Source organism: Lygodium microphyllum, chromosome 4 (assembly GCF_053477565.2).
Source record: "Lygodium microphyllum isolate KBCC chromosome 4, Lygodium_microphyllum_v1.1.10, whole genome shotgun sequence".
NCBI lineage: Eukaryota > Viridiplantae > Streptophyta > Polypodiopsida > Schizaeales > Lygodiaceae > Lygodium > Lygodium microphyllum.
Genome location: NC_141138.1, coordinates 82,843,703 through 82,866,230, shown reverse-complemented (window position 1 = coordinate 82,866,230; position 22,528 = coordinate 82,843,703).

Here is a 22,528-nt window from a genome sequence, read left to right as displayed (position 1 = left end):
GAATAAATATATATACTCTTTTGACTTCGAAAAAAAAGAGAGAAAAAAACTAAAAGATAGAAAGAACAGAAAAAAAACCCAAACAAAGGACAGTTAGGAGTTAGGGACCATTGACTGGTTGTTCTAGTCTAGTAGAACATGGAGGGTTAGTAGCTAAACCATAGGGTCCTATTTGGTATTGTAATATTAATTTGCATTGTTTGGGGTTCTTTGTTAGGTATGGAACTTCTAAGTGATGCTATTTTAGAAGCAATATTTCTAGTAGGAAAGTAGTGGATTATTGTTGCTTAGTGGCAGTAAAACACTTCTTAGTTGGTATACTACATGCCGTTGATGAAATTACATTATGCACTTCAGTGGGGAGAGTGAGTAAGGGGATTGCTAGTTTGCACATGTTTCAAACTCTTTTAATGCTCTCTTTACTTTGATTGTTTACTTTATATCCCGAGCATTAGACGACTTTTCTATTTTTTTAGTGTCTACTAGCATTTTCTATGTGCTTTTGCAGCTTTTGTAGCTGTGCTTGTAGGGACACTCGTGGATTGGATGGGGCGAGTGTTTATTTCTCTCACATCACAATTATTGGCTCATTGGCTTTGAAGCTTTCATGGATGATGCCACCGTTAAAGCAATACTACATTTAGAAAGCAACAGTTCTTGTTGTGTTAGTTTGCGGGAGCTAACTAAAGCTAGTGAGGGAGGAATGATAAGTACTTATTTTAAGCTATTTTTACACTATTTTTCATACAAACCGAAGGTCTTTGGCTCTGTATTATGTGATCTTTTAAAAAAATATTTAATACAAGTAAGATCGTAAAGCCGTATATGATCATGTTGAGGTGGAGTTAGAAGTAGAGAGTTGAGATATTTTAGACAAAAATTTTGGGGAGTGGGAAAAATAGTAAGTGATAGAAAGCGGATGCAGAGAAATATTTTTAGTAAAAAGCGTAGACATTTTACAGACGGGAAAAGTGCAAGTATAATTTAGTATGCATACATAGCATTCGAATTGAGCGGGGTCAAAAATAAGTCAAGAGATGTAGAAGGATGCCAAAAAGATCCGATTCAAGTGGCAAAACCTTAAATTTGAAAATAGGATATTCAAGAAGTTGGAGGAGGATGCCGTGGGAAGTTGGGGGGGGGGGGGGGTTTGAGAAAGAAGCAAGGAAAGAGAGCAAAAAAAAGGGTTCCATGTTGCACGAGGATGTTAATGAATTTGCTACAGCATCTGGCTTCAATTTCAACATTAGGCTTCAATTTCAACATTATATGTTTCAGACAATCCCTATTCTCATCTCCTTCCTCATCATTTTGTTCTTGAAGAGCATTCTTGGGTGTATGGAGAGATAATTTTTAGCAAGATTAAGAGAAAATTAGGAGATATTAGAGAAAGACATAAGAGATTAAGAGATTTGAAAATTTTTGAGCATGAAGGGAAAGGAGGAGCAAGTATCAACATCATCAAATACGGCTCAAGTTCTTTCTTTCTCTCATTAATCGAGTATGCCAAGTTCTATTAAGATTAAATGCAAAATGCATAGTTTGAATGATTTGGTGTTAAATTCATTGAATTTATGATTTTTGAGTTTCAAATGGATGAAAGAAAGTTGAATGCTTGCATTGAATGGATTAAAATAGTAAGAAATGATGCAAAAATGCTAAATTTATATTTTTAGGTCATAAGTAAGGGATATTAAGAATTATGGGTAGTATTAATGGAAAATGATTTAAAACATAGTGAAAAAATAGTAAGATAAACCTAGGGATGAAGTTTTACTTTTTGAAGATGAACTTGTTAAGAGATATAAGCATTTTAGTGATAAAAATGACAGTTTTGGCTATAATTAGGAAAAATTAAAAATATTAATAAATTATTAAAGATGAAACCCAAAAAATAGTTGAATTATAGTAGTATGATGGATCTCCTTGTCAATTCTTAGCTTTAATGGATGTTTAAAATTAGAGATATCTAATTTTTAGGGTTGAAAATGGTAGTTTTTGAGTATATTTAGCAAGTAATTAGTCAATATTAAGAGTAAATGAGGAAATTTGTTGATTCCAAATGGGATGGGCTGAATTCGTTATTAAAAATATTTGGTTAAGAGAGTTTAAATTTTTTACTAAAAAATAATTATTATGAATATATTTTTTAGCAGTAATAAAGAAAAAATAATAAGTCTTGATAATGAAAGAATTAGTGAAGTAAATGAAAATACACTATAGTTTATTTTATGTTTAGAGTTTGTTTTTAAAAATTTGTGACTAATGGAATCTATCTAAAAGTATTTCTCTTGTAAAATCCTATTCAAGATCGAAGTAATGATTAGTGTATATCAGTGGTTTTGTTGTAGTATTAATAGAGGTTAATGGTGAACTAAGAGTTTTTGGATAAATTTTTTCATAGATTTAAATGCTGAGTATAATGGGTTTGATATAAACTTAGGAGTTATAGTTCAAAGTAAGGGTTAAGAAGTAGTATTTGAAAGACTTCGAGTAACTTAAAGGGGAATGTTGGGTGAGTTGATGGTTGGACTACATAAGGGAAAGAAAGAATGTATTTTTTACTAATAATTTTGGGATAAAGAGAGCATATAACTCCACTTCCAATCCTTAGTTGACACAATGACTTCACATATAGTCATCTAGCTAGTATATTTGGGGGACTTCTCCAACATTTATGTGAGAGTTGTGCTCTAAGTTCATCACTTTCTTTCATGCAAATTGAAAAGTTGTAAACTACCATGGACTACTTTTCATAACTCTAGGGCAAAATATCTAGCTCTATTGAACTTAACCCTAAAATTCTCCTACAAGTTGGAATTCCAATAGATCAAGGGGATAGGTTATGATTTTTGGGGTTGATATTGGTAATCAAAACACAATGAATGTCTAACTCCTTTTTAAGTTGGTGAGCTTGACTTTTCAAATTTATATGAAGGGACAGTGTAGTTTGATTGCAATGATTAGTCTTCTTCTTGGACCCATTCAATACCCATCTTGTCTTACATGACTCCTTGAGTTCTATGCTCATCGGGGATTTGAGGTACTTGAATGCTTAACCTATTCTAGTGATATTTCCTTTCCAACTTAAACTTATTAGATCCTCCTTTTGTCACATTGATCAAATTTTATTTTTCATAGTTTATGTTGAATCTAGGAGCTCTTTCACATGCCTCCAAAACATTCTCTAAGTTTTCTCTTTCTAGTATTAGCATCATCATAAGGTCATCTACAAATTATTGGCAGGGAATATGTTTGCCTTCACTCCTTCCTGTTTGCCACTAGATATTATACTTTCCATCATATAAAAGAGGAAATGAGTTGCTCGTGTGAAAAGAAAAGGGCTTAAGAGATCCTTGCCTCGCCCCTCTATCAATTCTAGTTGGTTTGAATAGTGAGCCATTCAAATAAATGTAAGCTTGGGATTGTTCGACCAAAAAAACAAGAATGTTTGCAATCCTTTCATCAATTCCCATGTTTAATATGACTTTCTCCATAGATGTGGTTGCTTGATTTTATCAAAAGCTTTCTCTATGTCGAGTTGAATGAAGATATATTTCTATCTAGATTTTCTTGCTTATTTTGAGGCCATAATAACATTGAGCACATCATCTAAAAGAAACCTTCCTTTTAGAAAGACAAAGTGGTGTTTGTTTATGTAAATATACATAAATGGAGTCAAGGCTAGCACTTTTGTTGACATTTTATATAGGGTTCCAATTAAGAAAGTTGGTGTTCAATGATTCAATGCCATGCACTATTGTTGCTTGAAGGTCAAACCAATAATACGTCTCTTCCATGAATCTAGTAGGTTATCTTCATCACAAAACTTATTAACCATTGATAAAATATGATTTTTATTTCTTAGAAATGCAACATCCATTCCACAACCAGTCCATCATATCCAAGATATATATTCTTCCCTAGTTTTCTAAAGTTAGATGCAATTCTTCTTCTAAAAGTCCTTTTGGAAAGTGTTCATTATCAAATTCACTAGCTATGCTATTGAATAAAGGTAATAGAAGCTGAATGGCTTTGGAATCAAGAGGTTCTATATTGCTATATACATATTTGAAGTGTTTCTATTGATATTTGGTATTTCCTCATGTTTGATGGTCCAACTATCCTATTTGTTTGAAGAGTATAAATAGGCTTTCCTTAAGCCTTTTGCATTTAATGTTGTTGTGACATGTGTTGTAAATCAAGGACTAGCCTCTTTTGTTATATAATAGAAACATTCATGATTATCTAAGTTATATTTACCAACAAACTTCCCTCTACATTTAATCTTTTGCCTCTAACGTGGTCAACAAATGTTGCAATATTCTTTTAGCCCACATGATTTAGTCTCTTTTTGATGCATTAGAGCCATTCTCCATGTAAACAAGTGCATAATGCATTGTTTTGATAAACATTTCCTAAGAATTGTTTTTGTAACCTTAAATATATACTGCACGTTTCCCAGTGGCTCCCCTTATCATATAGTTAAAGGCCATCTACTTGATATGCCTCAAGTTTGTAGTGGTTCCCCTTACCATATAATTAAAGGCTATCTTCATATGCCTCTAGTTTGCAAATGAGATATTTGTTGTTTCTCACATATCTCCTTTCCTAGAATGAAATCAAATCTAAGAGGGTTGAAACATGATTCAACAACTTAATGAAGGAAACTTCCAAAGAAAACACTATGGGAAGCTAGCTATGATGGCAAATGCTATACTACCTATCCAATTTGGCTTGATAGCTAGTGTGGCTCAAGAAATTAAGGTCAGTGAAGGATTTTCAATTCATAGGTAGTCTTTCATATCTATTAAGCGTAGTTCCTCAATAGCATGCTCCCAAGCCTATTGTTCTTCTCTTGAGAGCCATGAGAAAGATGAGGCATACTCCTAATACTTGTTATTCTCTTGAGAAACATGAGAAAAATGATGATGCATTAATCCTAGATGATGTTGAAGTATCTATCCATGAGTCCTTTCTTTCAATGGATGCTTCATGAATTAAGCCCATAGATTCTTCCTTTCCATAGAGGCATTTAAACCATAAAAATTAATCAAGTCTAAGGATTCAATACCCCAACTGACTAATACAACCAATAATCTTATATGATTAGATCTGTATATTTAGTTCAAGTTTTCTACAAGCTTTAACCCTGGTCATAACCAATAATCTTCTATGATTAGATATGTATATTTAGTTTAGGATTTCTTCAAGCTTTAACCCTGGTCATAACCCTGGTCATGCATCATGATTATCTTCTCACCGTTCTCGTAAAAATTCATATATAATACTTATGTATAAATTCAGTTTGGCTATTCAATTTGTGTTTCTACATTAAGGCATCATCTAAATCTACTTTAAACAACCATTGCCAAAATAAGGTTTTTTATATAACCATGCATTCATTTTACATTATTAGTTTTCATCTCAGACTAGCATTGCATTAGTATTATTATTAGCAATATTTTGTAGCTTTTCATAACCTTATCACCAGAAGTCCATGGGTAGAGAATCATTGCTAACCAATATATTACTTTGATTATCTAGCCCTTTTGGATTGATTTTGGCTACAAACCAACCTTGGTTCCTAGCTCCAAGTATCCTACTACCCTCAAAATTAGATGCCATTTATATTTTGGTGTCCACTTCAAGGTTTTCAAGATCCAATTGTTCCAATGGTATCATGTTGAGTTGCATGAAGGCATTTCCTTCCCTCTATTGTGCTTAGAAATTGCAAATTTACTCCAAATTTGCTCATGTATGGAGGTCTATGCATAGTTCTTCTAGGCATTAGATTTCTTACTTTGAGGAATGGCCTTTACCCTTGAGACTTCTAACCATTTGCCACCCATGAACATTGATAATCTTTTGAAGTTCTACATCTATAGCTTTGTTTACTTGTTGTTTGCTAATTGAGATCCTCTATAGTAATGGCTCCACATTCCATAGTGTAACAAGGCCTTGCAAACTTGCTCTATTTGGGTCTAAGTTCTCCCACGCATGGCACATCCACATCTAAGTGATTAGGTTCTTCTTCCCTATTATCCCATAAAGGCAAAATCTACTTTTGAAGGGGATAGCCAAAGGAGGGGTATACAAATGGTTTCCCAAACTCTTTGCAATTTCTATTAATAAGTTCCATGACTTTGCAAGGAGATTTGGGATCTTAACCCCACCCTAGACATTCTCCTCAATGTGTGTCTCTTCCCATGTCAACTAGTTGCCATGGCATAATATAAATTGGATCAAGGCTCCAAAAATAAATCACTATTGAGAATCTTTTGTAGTATATTGTGATCCATTCCACCTTCACCTTTGAGAATTGTGTTGAAGCATGCTGCTACGTCCATCACTGTTAAGAAATTTTTGATGAAGAAAACTAGCACTGCTTGAGTATTGAAGTGAAGAACATTAGAACCTACATTCTCAATGTCTAGCACTACCTTTTTTTGTGTTCCACATGTTTATCTTCCATGTTCTTCTTGAGAAATTCAATAAGAAAGTTAGAGATTAGTTTCAAGTTTGCTTCAAGCCACAACGTATTTTATTCTTTGGTGCCGATTGACTCATCTTTCAACTTCTTCATGACCATTAAAGGCTTTATTGAACTCGTGTTGTCACCATCAAAACCTTCCTCACATCACCTCCTCCTATAACAAACCATTAGCTCTCATAGTTTTCCCTAGTTTCATTCTCATCTATGCTCTCATCACCATAGCTTCATCTTGCTCGCATAAACTTGACGATGATTAGTTTGGCAAGCTTACCTATCGTAAGTTGCATGAGAGAAGGTGATATATGTGTTCATGTGGAGAGTTCTTTATCTCATGTAAAATAAATTTGTATTAACGACAACTAACTTGCTTGAGATGTCCACTAACTTCTAGTTCTAGTTGTTCTTTCCATGCTAAATGGAGTTGTATACTTATACAAAGGCATTTCACTACACTTTTTTCTTTGTAATGATATAAGTAATATATTATCATTAATGTAAAAGAGATCTAAGAGATTCTATCAAAACAATGCATCAAGGCAACTACCTAATAACTAGCTTTAGTGAACTCCTTACAAACATTGTTTGTAAGACTTGCAAATGAACCCAAGTGTTGAGGCCCTTGATTGATAAGCTTCATGTTTTATTCATCAATCCCTTCCTTATTTCCAAATCATGTTGTCTTCACATCAAATGCATCTTGAAGTTTGGAATCTTTTCAACCATCTTTTGACTCTCCTCTACACTTGTTTGACTTAGGAGCACTCCCAAAACAAAGGAATTGATGTATCTTCCTCTCTGTTGCACATCAAACAAAGGAGAGAGATAGGGAGAATCTTGGACAATTAGCTTCTAAGGGCCAATTTACATGCCATTAGCTTTCATAGGGAGATGTTTAGCCGTGTAAAGCCATTTAGGGCCTCCAAAAAATGCCACACACTTGTTTGAAGGTGTGTCTTTCCACGTCCTCCAATCCCCTTCTTCCATGTAGCCACCTTAGGACACGAAAAGTGCTTCTTCTAGGTAGACCATCAATAAAAACACTTTAGACAAAGGGCCCCTTAAAGTCTTGGAATTTTTGGCAAAATCATAGCCTTTTCCTTCAAATGCAAATATAACCTTGGCATAGTGTAGGTCCCTCACAACTTGTATTGTGGAGCAAATCTCATTGAGCATTTGAAAGAGACTAAAAAATCTATTTCTTCTCTTTGATGTTGAGTCCAAATTAACTCTATCCATCCCAAGTCCCTAAAGGGATGATTGTCACAATCCCCATGTATCTATAAAACCTTCTTCCATAGCAATACAATGAATCCCTATGTTGATATCAAAGAACAGAGGCGATAGGCCATTCTCATAGGGAGTTGGTAGTGGCTATTGTAGAGGTTGCTGATAAGGTTGAGATAATTTACAAGTAACAATAAATGTAGGAATTGGCTAGTTTGTGAATGTTTTAAGAAACCTATTGAAAGACAATCGCAAATGTTATATTTGGAAGATATAAACTTACTCTCTTGTGAAACATTTACATTAAGAATTTTGGAAAAATCATATATACCATGCTACTTAACATCATAGTCTCTCTCCCATGCCTTATTGGATAGGGAAAATGAAGCACATTTTCCCTCTAATTGGAGTAGCAAAAGGTAGAGTAGGCCAGTTCATTTTCTTTGAGGATAGAATGTCTCATTCTGATTGCAACTTCCATGACTTTTGTGGTTTCTCAGCAAGATACTCTCTTTGTTTTCTTAAAACCATTTCCTCGCTAGATTGTCTCCCAATTTGATGAGCTCTTACATTGTATTGAGTGCTAAGGGATTTCTAAGTTTGGCTTCTTGATAGACATTGACATAAAAAATCATAGTCTCTTCCCTCTTCTACTCCTCATGATACTTTCTACTGGGCTCATCTAGGACTTCTCTTTGTGCTTCTACTCGTTTTAAGTCAACTAGATACTTTAGCACTTTTTGAATCTTAAAGCATTCTTGGGAATTAGGTGTGAAGACACTGATTGGTAGTATCTCTTGAGATTCAACCTCAACTCCCTCCTCAAGTTCATCAAAATCCCAAGGAACCATATAATCACATGGAGGTGCCATGACTTCAAGAGGCTCTGTTGTAATAGATCTTCAACAAGTGACTCATGCTACATGTAACTTAGCTTAAATAATTTTGGGTGCACCATTTCTTCATCTCTTAGCTCCTAATCACCGTGGTCCATCTCATGCAAGTGATTAATCATTTGGGATCTAATTGGGTTTGAGGCCAATAATGTGATCTCAAGATTGGCCAAGGTACTTGTAGAAAGTCCCAAAAATGAGCTATTAGCTCCTCTACATCCTTTGTGCTTCTAGAAGAAACAAGGCAAATGGCTTGTTGTTGGGTGGCACATCCTCTCTTAGAGGCCGAGGGATACTATAAGGATAATGCATCCATTTGGATCCCAAAATGATATAAACCTCCATCTATCCCTTTCCCTTGAGCCGTGTTGAAGTTAGCTCCATGTAGATCCAACCACCAAACATCCTATTCATGGTGCAACCTTGTACATCACCTTCCCTAAATCAACTATCTCAAGCATGGTAAACTTCTACAAACTCTTTGGGTAGCCACTTTCCATGGAATTTTTTGTTTCTAACCCATTGAAATGAGCACATACATGAATAGCCTTTCCCGTTCTCTTTCAACCTTTTTATACAAATTATTAGGGTTAGGATTTTCCCATCCCCGTTGGGTATCTAACCCACTTTTTGGGGCAAAGACAAGTCTTTGCTCTATGCATGCACTTGATTCCATGTTGCTATGCTAAGTGCTACTAGAATTAATTACAATTTACTCGAGAGAGAGCTTGGCCATCATTTACAACAAATGATTTTTTTTTCTAAGGCCTAAAAATTTCACAAAATCTTTATGGCTTTCATGTTCTTCTTTCCCTTCATGTCATTATTTCTTCAAGCGGTGGTTAACATTTGTCCCTCTTCAGTCATCCCATGGTACTCACTCCAACCAGAGCTGAGTGCGATTGGTGGATTGTGCTAGGGCAATTGATACAATGGTCTTGATGGAGGGGATGCTTAGATGGTGATAGTAAGTCTTGGTTAGAGCAGAGATAAGTAGGGCACTGGTTATTGTAGGTGGAGGAGTTTGTAGGAAGAAGAAAGTATGGGCCATCGATTGTTGATGGGTCTTTAAGTGCTCTGTGTAATTGTCATGTTGTTTTGTGCTCCTTGAGGTGTGTGTTTACCTATCCAGTGTCATGTGGAGTGTATGTGCTATGCAACTAGGAGATGCATTGAGTTTCAAGTATACTTGAAGCATTGTCCCACTCTGGAGGACGTAGTTGGTGTAGGATTGGGTGTAGTGCTACACTCAAGTTGATAGGTCTATTGAGCATAGCTTGAGTTGTTCTATCCTTGATGTGCCATGTGCCTTGGGGTTGTGGTGTGGTGGCATGGGCTAGGGGATGGACCCCTAGGTGCTGTGAGTGTGTCATTATGCTTCTTTTCTTTTTCTCTCTTTTTTTTTGGGTTGAATAATTTTGACAAGTTGTCATGCTAGTCACAAGAACTAGCTTGAGTATATGTTGGAGGCATCCCATTCTAACCATATATTCTTTTAGTGAATTGTGCAAGTGCAAGTGTGACTCAAGGTAGAAGGGATGTGTACAAAATACAAACTGATTGAACACCATATCATCTAGTAGCTCAATACAAATAAGGGGATAATAGTGCATCTCTAAAATGAAGCCATATAATCCCAACTCAATCAATTCCTTTATTCACATAAAAAAATAGTGGTGGAAGTCACTCCTCACATGGCATGATGGGCTACTAGGGTAATGTAATGCAAAAGTAGAGATAGTTGCAAGTGGTAATAAAAGAAGGATCGGTGCACTTAGTTAATCTTCTCACAAAAACAGAAAAGATAAGATGAGGTCAAGGGGTTGGAATAGGTAGGTCTTTTTCTTGTCATTGGATCTTACATTGGGAATTTTGGAAAAGTTACCATGTTCTCTTCATTGTATTCTTTGCCATGTCAATGAGGGAAGGGGCAATGGAGTGGGTTTACCTTCACGATGTTGCTTGAATAAACAAAGGCCTGCCAAGCCATCTTGTCATTTTCTAAGATGGGATATCTCCATTCCGGTTGTCCTAGCTAGGCTTCCCATGGTTTCATGGCAAGGTGTCTACTTTTGATTCACGTGGCTTGATAAGATTCCTTAAAGGGTCCTTCATCAAGTTGTCTTTCCCATTTTTCTATTATGTTTTTAGCTACCTAGATGATTACTCGCATTGTGTGGAGGTAGTGGCCCTATTCCCTTCATCCACTTTAAAGTAAAAAATTACTCAAATGGGAGATAAAAATCCATGACCTTATGCAATTGTGCTCTCAACTCCTCAATCATAGCTTCATAAGCCTCTTTTTGTTCTGGTGTTTCCTCCATCTGCAAGGCTTCAAGACTTCCTTTTATGCTTACTTCTGCAATTTGATCCTGAGTTTTAGCAAGCTTCTCTTTGTGAGCTTGCTCTTGTTTGGTCTTCTCAACAGTCCCTTCCATGGTCTTTGCCTTGGCCAAGTCTATGAACTCAATTTGTAGTCCTTCTATGGTTGTTATGAGATTTTGTAGTGTTGTTGCTTTGACACTTTGTGAGCATTTACCAATCTTCTATTTGTGCTTTTCTTTCCTTATTTCTTCCTATTATTTTTTTATTAGGAGCTCTTTGACAGATTGTATTGCTTTCTCCTCCATCTTCTTCATATCTTTCCTAGACTATCTAACCTACTCATAGATCATTTCCTAATTGTCTCCTCCTCATCAGATGTTTTAGAGTGTGAGAGCTAGAACCTACGATAGAAATTATGCAGCACAACAGATAGAATCTGAGCAAGGAGTAGAGAACACAAATATGAGAAGAATCGAGACCTACTTTAATTTCAAATGAACTAATACAAAGGTGGATCTATCCGCCCTCGCATTACCACTGTCAGGCTTAGATGGCGATCTAGACAAATGATATGTGAACAATTGAAGGGTAGCTGGAAGAACTCTAACTAGGTGAATTAACAATGGCTTTGGAGGGGTCTTCCTTTTATAGCTTGGGAAGTAGTTTGGTTGGCTTGTTTGACCATATTATGAACCTTCCTTAGTCGGCTAGGGAATATTCTAGGAAATATTTCCTTTATTGAGTTGCTACCAGCGTAACTACCCTATCCAAGCCAAAGACTAGATCCACAAATGTTACTCTTTTGCCACCCCATTAGATAGACCTCATTTGACATAAAAGAAACAAATATTTGTGTTTACACATAGCTTCTCCTTATAATGGAGGCCTTACAACTTAGAGAACCATAGATCATTGGTGGCACCTTATGAGGGTGGGGCATTGAGCATATCTAACACCCCCCTTAATGTCCAATGTCCATCCACCCACGGGTGGGGAGTACATCATCAGCCCAACCAAGTCTCTAAAGAAGAACTCAAAGGAGATCCTTTGTAAGAGCTGTGGCAAAGATATCTAATCCATTCTCCTTTGTTGGATAGTAGACCACCAACTCTACTATCCCATCCTCAATCAAGCCACCACCACACATAGTAATACTAGATCTCAATGTGTTTGGTGCATGCATGAAAAATTGGATTTTTGGCAATGGCGATGCAACTTTGATTGTCACATCTTTGCATTGTTAGATCTTCATCTTGTACTCCCAAATGCTATAGGATCCTCCTTAACTTGCTTTGGTAGAAGACAATGCCACACTTGGTTGCTTCTTATTGATTTAATAGAGTTTCCTTCAAGTATTTGAGCACCCACATCCCAACTTTCCAACGACTTTCTGTTTGAGAACTTTCTCAAAAGACCAATAGCAAAATTGATATCAGGCCTACTGTTACACAAGTAGATGAGGCTGTCAACCAATCTCTTGTACCTTTCCAATGTTTGCTAGTATTGATGTATCCTTAATGGATAACTTCATATTGACCTCCATAGATGTAGCTATCTCCTTAGACTCGGTCATGCCGAATGCTTTTAAGATCTCCCATGCATACTTTTTTTGAGAAATGATGATATTGTCAGGCTAGACTTCAATCCCCAAACAATAGTGCAATAAGCCCAAGTCTGTCATTTCAAACTCAAAGCTCAAAGCCTTTTGAGTATGATGAATCATATCTTCATAGTCAAAAATCTAATAAGAAGGTTGTCCATAGATAGGATAATCACTATAGACTTTTCACTATCCCTGTAAACATAAAAGTTAGCATTTGAGGCAATCTTTTGAAGTTCAAGCCTGAAAGAAATTTATCTATCCACTGGTACGATGCTTTGGGGGACTTGTTTCAACCCATATAATGCCTTCTTCAACTTACAAACTTTTTTCTCAGAATGGGGGACCTCAAACCTTGGTGATTGAGCAACATATATCTCCTCCTTGAGGTCTCCATTCAAGAACATTGATTTAACATCCATTTTGTAAACTGGCCATTTCTTATGAGTGGCTACTACAAGCACTATGCGAATACAAATCATTCTAGCAATTGGAAAGAACGAGTCTTGAAAATCAAATCCTTCAATTTGTGAAAGTCCCTAGTCAACTAATCTAGCATTGTACTTTTCTAAGCTATTAGCAGCCTTGTACTTTACTTTCTAGACCCACTTGGTGCCAATAATCTTCCTCTTTTTCTGGTTGATCCACTCCCAAGTATTATTCTTCATTATGTTGTCATACTCAACTTGCATAACTACTCTATGTTGGATTGGAAAGTGCTTCTTTTAAGTTTGTTTCTCCTTTACTTCTCTCATAATCTTAGTCCCATCAAGGCCATATTGACTATGTGAGCAAAAGCCTTTCTTTGCTCTGCTATTCTCAGAGATCTCCTTGGTCCATCTACATTTTCCTCAACTACGGTGGGGATAGGATTACATTTTTTTGGTAGCATGATTGTAGATTGGTAAACTTTTTCCTCATCATCCAAATATGATGCTTCCTCCTCCTTGAGGGTATCAATGGCTCTTGGGATAGGCTCATAGTGAACTACTTCTTGAACACCAAATCACCGCTTGCTATGATCTTTTTTGCCTCTATTCAATTTCTTTTGTGGATGATTTAGGTTTAGGAAGCTTTCTATGCATTGGTTAGAGTAGAAGTTGTACATTTTGATCAGAATTGAGACATTAAGGTTTGGGAAATAAGAAAAAAAGAAGGAAAGATAAATCTCTAGATAACCAAGAAACATGGAAACATGGGGAGACATACCAACGTTATTATAGTGGGAACAATGTGAAAGAGAGACTCAGAGACTATCTAACAATTTGTTGATATAGAACCTTCATGTGGTCAATTTGTTGATATAGAACCTTCATGTGGTCAATATGCAACTTATATCAATGCTAGCTAGAGACACTTTGTTTGCCATCTTGGCACATATAAGAGTTTAATGTTTTGAAAATGTAACTTATCAATTCTAGCTAAGTCAATAGCTCTAAGAAATGCCATAATTCCCAAGTAAGAGATCATTGAGTTCATCATCATGCATAGGACTATTGATTATCATCAATTCATGATTACTTTGCTTTACATATGATTTACCATTATTAAATAGTTTTTTCATGTCCAGGAAGAAAACAAAGTGTAAAGGGAGAAAGAGAGAAAACAAAAGGTGAAAAAGGGGGGAGAGAGAGCTCATTTGCATTCAATGAGATTGAGAGAGAGCTAGTGAGAGAGAGATAGGGAGCGACAAGTCCACAGGTTGTTGCACCAACAATTCTTGTTTGTCACACTTCCAGCTCTTCCACGTATACTCTGAATTCTCATTGTTGATTGTTACATTAATATGCAATCTTGGGTGGTTTAAATAGTGGAATTAAGTAATTAAATAGATTATTTTTATCATTTGGCAAGTTTTTGGGCACTAGTCAAATATAGGGACTGCAGGCCTTGGACGATCTGACCTGGCTTGAATATCTGAGTCATTTGAGTGACCACTCGAACATTTGAGTCGGATGGATCAATCCACTCAGCTGTGGATGACTAAACTTAGGGTCTCAGATGGTGTGGGAGCTCTCGCTCTACCGCCAAGACCCACGGACCTCTTATTGCTTCAAGCATTCCAAGCGAGCTCTAATGGCTATCTCTCACCTAGCCGACGCGCCGTCGATCCTATGAGTGTAGTGAGCTTACCTTGATGCCGATATGAGTTGCCTTCTCTCTCACACACACCGATAGCTCCACGATCCTAGATGCAAGCTCAAGCATCCTCAAGCCTCCTCCACCTCCAAGCTCCATCCTCCATAGCCATGCGTGCAAGAAGAGAGAAGAGAAGAGAAGAAGAGAAGAGGAGATGGTGAAGAGCTTCACCCTCTTGATCTCTCACTCTCGCACACTCACTTCCTCACACTCTCACACTCCCTCTCTCAAGAGCACACACAAGCAAGAAGATGAGAAGGAGAGAAGAAGAAGAAGACTCTTGTTGCCACACACCAAAAGAATGAGCTCTCATTCACTTTTTGAACTTTATGTATACAAACCCTAAAATCCCGTGGGCACCCATTCCTATTTTACATGACCGGCCCTTGTGGCAAGGTCTTTTTTTCCATGTCTCTCTTCTAACCTTATGCCTCTAGCCTACACCCGTTTAGTATTTTACAATTGGCATAGGAGGGAGCCTGGTGCTCTTTTACAAGAGTTTTTCGAGTTTTTTGAGGCACCCTTCATTTAAAATTGTGCTTTTTTGCCTTGGCTTGGTTTTGGAGGTCGCCTGCATGCCTTTGCTCTTTTTTCATGTTTATTTACTTTTTTTATTCATTTTTCTGCCATATCAACCTCGGGCCATCTCGATTTGGGGTTAACATTACCCCCCTCCTAGACGGGTGCCAGTCCCATGGCAATTCTATATTGTTGTAGGTTGGCAGGCAATTGGCCAAGTGGTGCAATGGTGAGGGCCACTTGGAGACTTAGGTGCTTGTAGGAGCTGTGACATTGTTTGTTGGAGGAGCCAAACGGGTATTGCGTGGTTGATGGGGCCTCTGAAGTTGGTGGTTTGATACTCTCTGATGTTTGGAAGGAGAAGGTGCGGTGCTGTTCCTAAGGGGAGTGTTTATCTTAGCGTGTTAGTGCATTGTGCTCGTGCTAGTGGAATGGGGAGGTGGGTCTAACCGTAGGCGAGCCTGGGTGATGTCCCACACTTGAGGACCCCATTTGTGCCAAGGGGGGTGCGGTGCCAGTGGCTTAGGGTGACAAGTCTAACCATAGGTGAGTGTTACCTCCCTAGGTGTGTCTTGCCCTTGATGTGCCCTAAGCGTGAAGTGGGGGAGCAAAAATGGCTAGGGTATTGGGAGTGGAGCCGGCCGACCAAAGCCACCGGACATGCATAACTTAAGAATCCCTAGGTGCAATGATCGTGCTTTATGTGGTGGTAAGTGCTACCAGTGGGTGATGTTGACCAGTCAGTTTTTTTTTTTTTTTTTTGGTAGTGGAATGAATGATAGCCAGGCCTAATCCTCTTCATCTAAATGAGGGGGGGAAGGAGGGCAGATGGATTTGCGCAAAAATTGGTGGCTTTGCATGTACCCTTTTAGGTTCATGCGGACGTGGAGAGAGGTGGTGGAGAGGAAGGGGTGATTACACCTAGTAAATTGGCTGTCACTCATGTCCTCTAGGAGAGCTAGGCAAAAGGAGGGGAGTAGGCTAGTTCTCATCATTAAGTGTGCCAGAGCGCATCTATCAATAGCATTGGGATCAAAAGAGAGGGGGGGCAAGCCATTCTCCTGTGGTGCCGGATCTTGCTTGAGTAATAGCTTAAGAAGCCTAAGGTAATTACATGTAGTTATAAAAGCGGGATCGGAACAAGAGGAGAATTCTGCGAGAAAGTGCGTCATGGATTCGGTTAGGCTTCCTAAATAAAAAAGGAGGGCATTCTCGAAGGAGGTGGCATTGGAATTGTAGATGATGGGGAAGTCATGCCGCCCATGGAGTGTGGCGACAAAATCCACGCCTACCCTACGAGGATACACCATGAATGTGGGGTCGTTCCTCTCATAGGGTAGGGTGTTGCAAAATGCCATCCAGGCGAGCATGTTGATATCGCATATTCGCCTTCTCCAGAGGGGTTGGCAGTTGTAGCCCCTTACAGTGTGTGGCACCTCGAACACTTTGTCTTGCCAAAAATCTGCTTCCTCCGTGCCCCACAAAGTGGGGGTCTTTGCCCTGTCGTCCAACCATTTTTGACCTAGTTGACTGCTAGCCGTGATCACCTCCTCCATTACTTTGATCGGTAGGACCCTTCTCAGGTTATTAGGCATAAGGAAACTGAAGGAATAAGGGTCCTTTTCGATTTCTTGCCGTTCCCAGATCACCAGCTCCGCATGGAATTGCGTTGGGAGGTCATCGGGGCATGGTGGGAGGGATGCGGATGGCCGCACGACTGGCTTGGCCTACAGCTGCCTTCTAGCTTCTTCCACCAATTTTTTCCGTTGCTCCTTGAGCGTGGCTTGTCTGTTTAGGGGCGGGCCGAGTTGTTGCTATTCTTGATCATACGGCGAGGGTGGTTGTGGGATCACATCCTCTCTGAATCTGCCCATGTCGAATTCGAGTTGTTCTACTTCCTCCCCCTGCCGGTCTCCTTGTGGTGCTCTCTCCAAATCCCATGGCATCCACTTCCTGGGGGGTTAGGCCAGCCAGCAGTAGGTATTTTCTTTGCTCTTCTAGGCTCAGTCTAACCTCCGTAGGTTGGGGTGGCATTTGCAGTCCTGCATGCAGGGCTCTACGTGTAATGTTAAGCTTCTTTTGTGCCATCTCCAATGATTCTCCCTCCTTTGGGCGGGTGGTGTCCATGATTGTGTTAAGGAAGGCCTTCTGTTGGGCACCAAAGGCCACCTGGGCGGTTTCTGCCTTGCTCTTTGCAAAGATCTTCTCTTTTTTCACTAGAGCAAGGCGTTGTGCCAGTGTCTTCACCCTTCTTTCATTCTATGTAGCCCACTCCTTTGCCCTCTTGTTCATCTCTTCTAGGTTCTCTCCTTGCCTTAGGACTAGGGTCGTGAGCCTTTGTTCTTGGTCTTCCCATTCTTTGACTAGTTTTTCCTGTTCTTCTTTTTTGGAGTTTAGCTGATCGGTCAAGGAATCGATCTTGTTCTGCTACTGCTGCTCCATGTTCTGTTTTCTTTCCTCATCCCTGGCATTGAGCTCAGCCATAAGCGCTTCGACTCTGGCGGTTTTTGCAATGAGCTCCTTATATTGCATAATCGGGAGCTTGTGTTCTCTCTGCATTTTCACAAGTTCATGTGTTTCATTGTCTAGTAGCTACCTCCAATGCTCTTCCCTGTCGTCCCTAGCCTTCACTTCTTGCTTGAGATCTGAGATCTCCCTTTGTTGCATGGCTATCATTCTAGTTTTGTCGAGTTGGAAGGCAGCTACCGACTCCTTTTCAGCTGCCAACTCAGCTACAACTATCTTTCGTTCCTCCTTAGCTTTCTCCAATTGGGAGAATAGCTTGGCGACGTACTCATCGTAGTTAGCTGATGGCGTCATCGTTGTGTGGGTTGGTGATGTCAAGGCTTCCACCTTCTGCCGTTTGGGGTCTTGCCTTGATTCTGCATCAGTGGCTAGCCTCTTTCGCCCTGTGGCCGTAGTTTTGGTGCTTTGTCCTTGGCCCATTTCCTTGTTGATGAAGTACTGCATCCATGCCACGAAATTTGGAACATCGACAGTGGTTGGGATGCTGGGGGTGATGGTGGTTGGTTCAATGGGAGGCACCATGAGGGGAGGAATCGGGTGAATTGGGGCTTTGCCCTTGCCCTCAATGACAGTGGGCGACACGATTTCCGGTGCTTGCATGCTTGAACCCGGCTCTCCTTCTCTTTGCGGGCTCAGATTCCCCAATTCATCTGCCCTACTTTGTTGTTCGATAGACCGACATGTAGCCTCAGCCAGGTCTTCTTCCTCCTTTCTTCTTAGCTCCTCGTCTTCCTCCGTAGCTTTTCTTTGCCTTTCCGCTTCTGTTTTTCGGCGTTCTTCCTCCTTTTTGTCTTTTTCTTCCTTTTCCTTATTTTTTCTCTCCTCAGCCTCCTTAAGGGATTCTTTTTTGGCTTTCTCCAAGTCTTCCTTCTCCTTCCTGCGGCCTTCATCCTGTTTCTTTTTCTTTTGTGCTGCCTTCTTCTTGGTCTCCTTTTTGACCTACTTTTTGCTTTTCTGTTCTTCCCCTTCTTCCTCGGTCTTAGTCCTATCACTGGACCTCTCCTGGTGTTGATGAGGGGGTGACCTGTCAGGTGTTTCCCCCTTCCCTTCTTCTGCTTCCTGCATCTCTTTCACGGCCTCCTGGATAAGCACAACTGCGACACTTTGCTCTGCTGCCGTGTTATCTAATAGCCGCTTCATGAGAAGCTCGCTCAATGTCAAGTCTCCTTCTAGGGCTCTCTTGTGATCTGTTCAGTTTCTTCCTGCTAGGTTCAACACTCGCTGCACCTTACACAACTCCGTGCTTTGCCTTTGGCTCCTAGCATGCTGGTCCCTATTGTATTCGACTATGCTTTGCAAAGCCTTGTGGGCTAGTTTCCTCTCTTCTTCTAGGTATCTGCGATGATGGTGTCTGCTGTCCTGTTGCAGTGCTCGTACCAGGCGAGTGCATCATAGCCGCTGACTAGCTGCTGAATAGCCTCTGGGAAGATATTCAAGTCGAGTTCCTCATTAGACCTATGGTCTAAGCCTTCTTCTGGCATAGTTGCGTTGTCGTGTTCCGCCAAGATGTTGATCAAGGTGAGTGGATTTGTCATATCCACATCGTTGATGCCACCTGCTTGGTCCTACCTCGTGTGTTGATGGTTTGTCTACATCTTGGGTCCTCTCCTACTATGGGTTCCTTGAGTCCTACCTTGTGCGTTGATGGTTTGTCTATATCTTGGGTCCTCTCCTATTGGTGGGTTCCTTGAATGGTTTATCTGAGTGAGTTCATTCAGTTATTGAATACAATCCTCAATTTATGGTCACTCAGCGTGCGTGTCGCCCTTAGTGCACTTGTGCTCAACCAGGCTTTCAATATCTTTTAGTGCATTCAAGTGCGGAAATTCCAGGTGAGTGCAGCAAACAACCTCGAAGTGTCTTATACACTCTCGCTTGTTTTGGGCCTGATAGGCTTGTTGGTCAATCTTTTGGACGCCTTGACAGGGTTCAGGGTTTTTCGAATATGTTGCCTCATTCATTCTTGGCCAATCAGGTTTTAACTACTTAGTGCTTGCGTCTAGGTCTCTGGGTCTCGTTGCTGCCTACTTCAAGCTGCCAAGCAACTGCTCCCTATGATTCTGTCTATTCCAAGTGACTTCTGAGTGTTCGAAGGACTTTAGATAGTTTGCACTGCTGAGGTTCAGTTGGGTCAGGTCAAATTTTTGAGAATTTGATAGAAATTTTCACTCAGCCCAGCTAGTCCGAATTGCAGGGTCCGAGTGGGTCACTTGGATGGGTCGAAGCGAATGGGCCAAGGGCCAAATTTGGGACTTGGACAGGGTGGGCTCGGACAGATTGGCTTGGATGGGACGAGTGATCAATTCAGACGAGGTCACTCGGACGGGCCGAGGCAATTGGGCCGAGGGTCGAGTTTGACACGTGGCAGAGGGCCAAATTGGTAGATGGTCCGAATGGTCGACTCGGACGGGTCGAGTAGGTTTGACCGAGGGTCGATTAGGGTTTCGGGCCAAGTGGGCCGAGCGAAATAGGGCCGAGGGCCGATTCTGGGACTCGGCCCAGAAGTGACCGTTCGGATGGGCCGAGCACGGTGCACGTCGACAGCGAGAGTTTGATTTCGATCGTTTCTTGTGATTTACTCAATCGCATCAAGCACAAACCTCCAGATCCTATCTAGGGGGTAGGGGAAGGGATTCATATACCTGTATAGAGCGGTGGACTCATCGATGGTGCGATCGGATCGAATCATGCAGTAGCTCTTTCTCTCTCTCTCTCTCACACTGAAATGGTCACAAATGAGCTCTACCTTGGCCTCTTGGCTCTTATGCCCCTTCCTAGGTATGGTGTTGATGCCCCCGATCACTCACTTGCCGATCTTAGGCATCACAAGCGAGCTTTTTGCCAAGTTTTGCACAATTTTTGCCCTGTTTTGCTCTTCTTTGCAACAGTAAACCCTACCCTTCCTCTGGTGCGATTTCCTAATCCTAACCTACTCTAAATGCAATAAGAATTGAAAGCAAAGAACTAAACTAATTTCTCCATGTTTCCCAATCATCAAACAAACAAAATATATCAAAGTACTTACTTGTTTTGAAGATCAAAAACACCCAAACTTCCTACCTATCTCAAGCTCCATTTCGGGGATGAATCCCTTACTTCGATGCTCGATATGAGGCGCGCAAGTGCTCAAGCTTGAATCCATTGGTCCCGGCAATGGAACCAAAATGTGGGAGCTCTCGTTCTACTGCGAAGACCCACGGACCGCTTATTGCTTCAAGCATTCCAAGCGAGCTCTAATGGCTATCTCTCACCTAGCCGACGCGCCGTCGATCCTATGAGTGTAGTGAGCTTACCTTGATGCCGATACGAGTTTCCTCCTCTCTCACACAGACCGGTAGCTCCACGATCCTAGATGCAAGCTCAAGCATACTCAAGCCTCCTCCACCTCCAAGCTCCATCCTCCATAGCCACGCACGCAAGAAGAGAGAAGAGAAGAGAAGAAGAGAAGAGGAGATGGCGAAGAGCTTCACCCTCTTGATCCCTCACTCTCGCACACTCACTCCCTCACACTCTCACACTCCCTCTCTCAAGAGCACACACAAGCAAGAAGATGAGAAGGAGAGAAGAAGAAGAAGACAATTGTTGCCACACACCAAAAGAATGAGCTCTCATTCACTTTTTGAACTTTATGTATACAAACCCTAAAATCCCATGGGCACCCATCCCTTTTTTACATGACCGGCCCTTGTGGCAAGGTCTTTTTTTCTATGTCCCTCTTCTAACCTTATGCCTCTAGCCTACACCCGTTTAGTATTTTACAATTGGCACAGGAGGGAGCCTGGCGCTCTTTTACAAGAGTTGTCCGAGTTTTTTGAGGCGCCCTTCATTTAAAATTGTGTTTTTTTGCCATGGCTTGGTTTTGGAGGTCGCCTGTGTGCCTTTGCTCTTTTTTCATGTTTATCTGCTTTTTTTCTTCTTTTTTCTGCCATCTCGACCTGGGGCCATCTCGATTTGGGGTTAACAGATGGTCACTCGGATGCTCGAATGGGTACCCCTCCACTCAGATGATTGAATTCTTTAAGAAGTCCACTAAGGTGGCCGAACCAACAACTCAGATGACTGAGTTTAGGACTCAGACCAGTACACATTTTCTAACTGATTCACTTAAATTTTCAGCCACTCCTTCTTTAGCTTATTCTTCATTTTATGTTTTTTCCTACCCATCTCTTCATCCTCTTTTACTTATTCCTCTTTCATCTCCTACCGCTTCTATTTCTCAACCCCCTCAGTTGGTTAGTGGGTAAAAAGGATTTGATCAATAGATTCCGAGAAGAAGAGGATGGAACTCAACTGATTCTCTCACGGGACCACAGATTAATTGGCCAGGGGAATGAACAACTGCTAGTCAAGCATACCAAAATTACCTCCATTTTTCTCAACAATATTCACAATCTCTAGATCCTTCAGTGAGATTGACAACCCATTTTGCTTGGTACTTAGCATATATGCATAGGCATTCCCATAACGATCAAAATGCCATTCCAAAGCTTTGTATGAATGTCAATGTGAACATTGATTTCCAACAGTTGGATGTCCTATATTTTCATGCCCTTTGTCTACTTAGCAGATACCTTGTTTTGCTAGAATGGATGTGCTGCCTTCAGTTTTTTCAGAATCCTCCAAAATCTTTTGTAGATGAGTCTTTATCCCTGGATTGCTTTCAAAATCATCAAGCTTTCAAGAGGGATCATCTTCATTGATACCCTTGGATGTATCTTTTGTGCTTCTTAATGAGACATCTTTTGGAGGTGCCATTCAGATGGTTGTGTTTGTGTGTGTGTTGTAATAATTTGTATGTGATGAGTT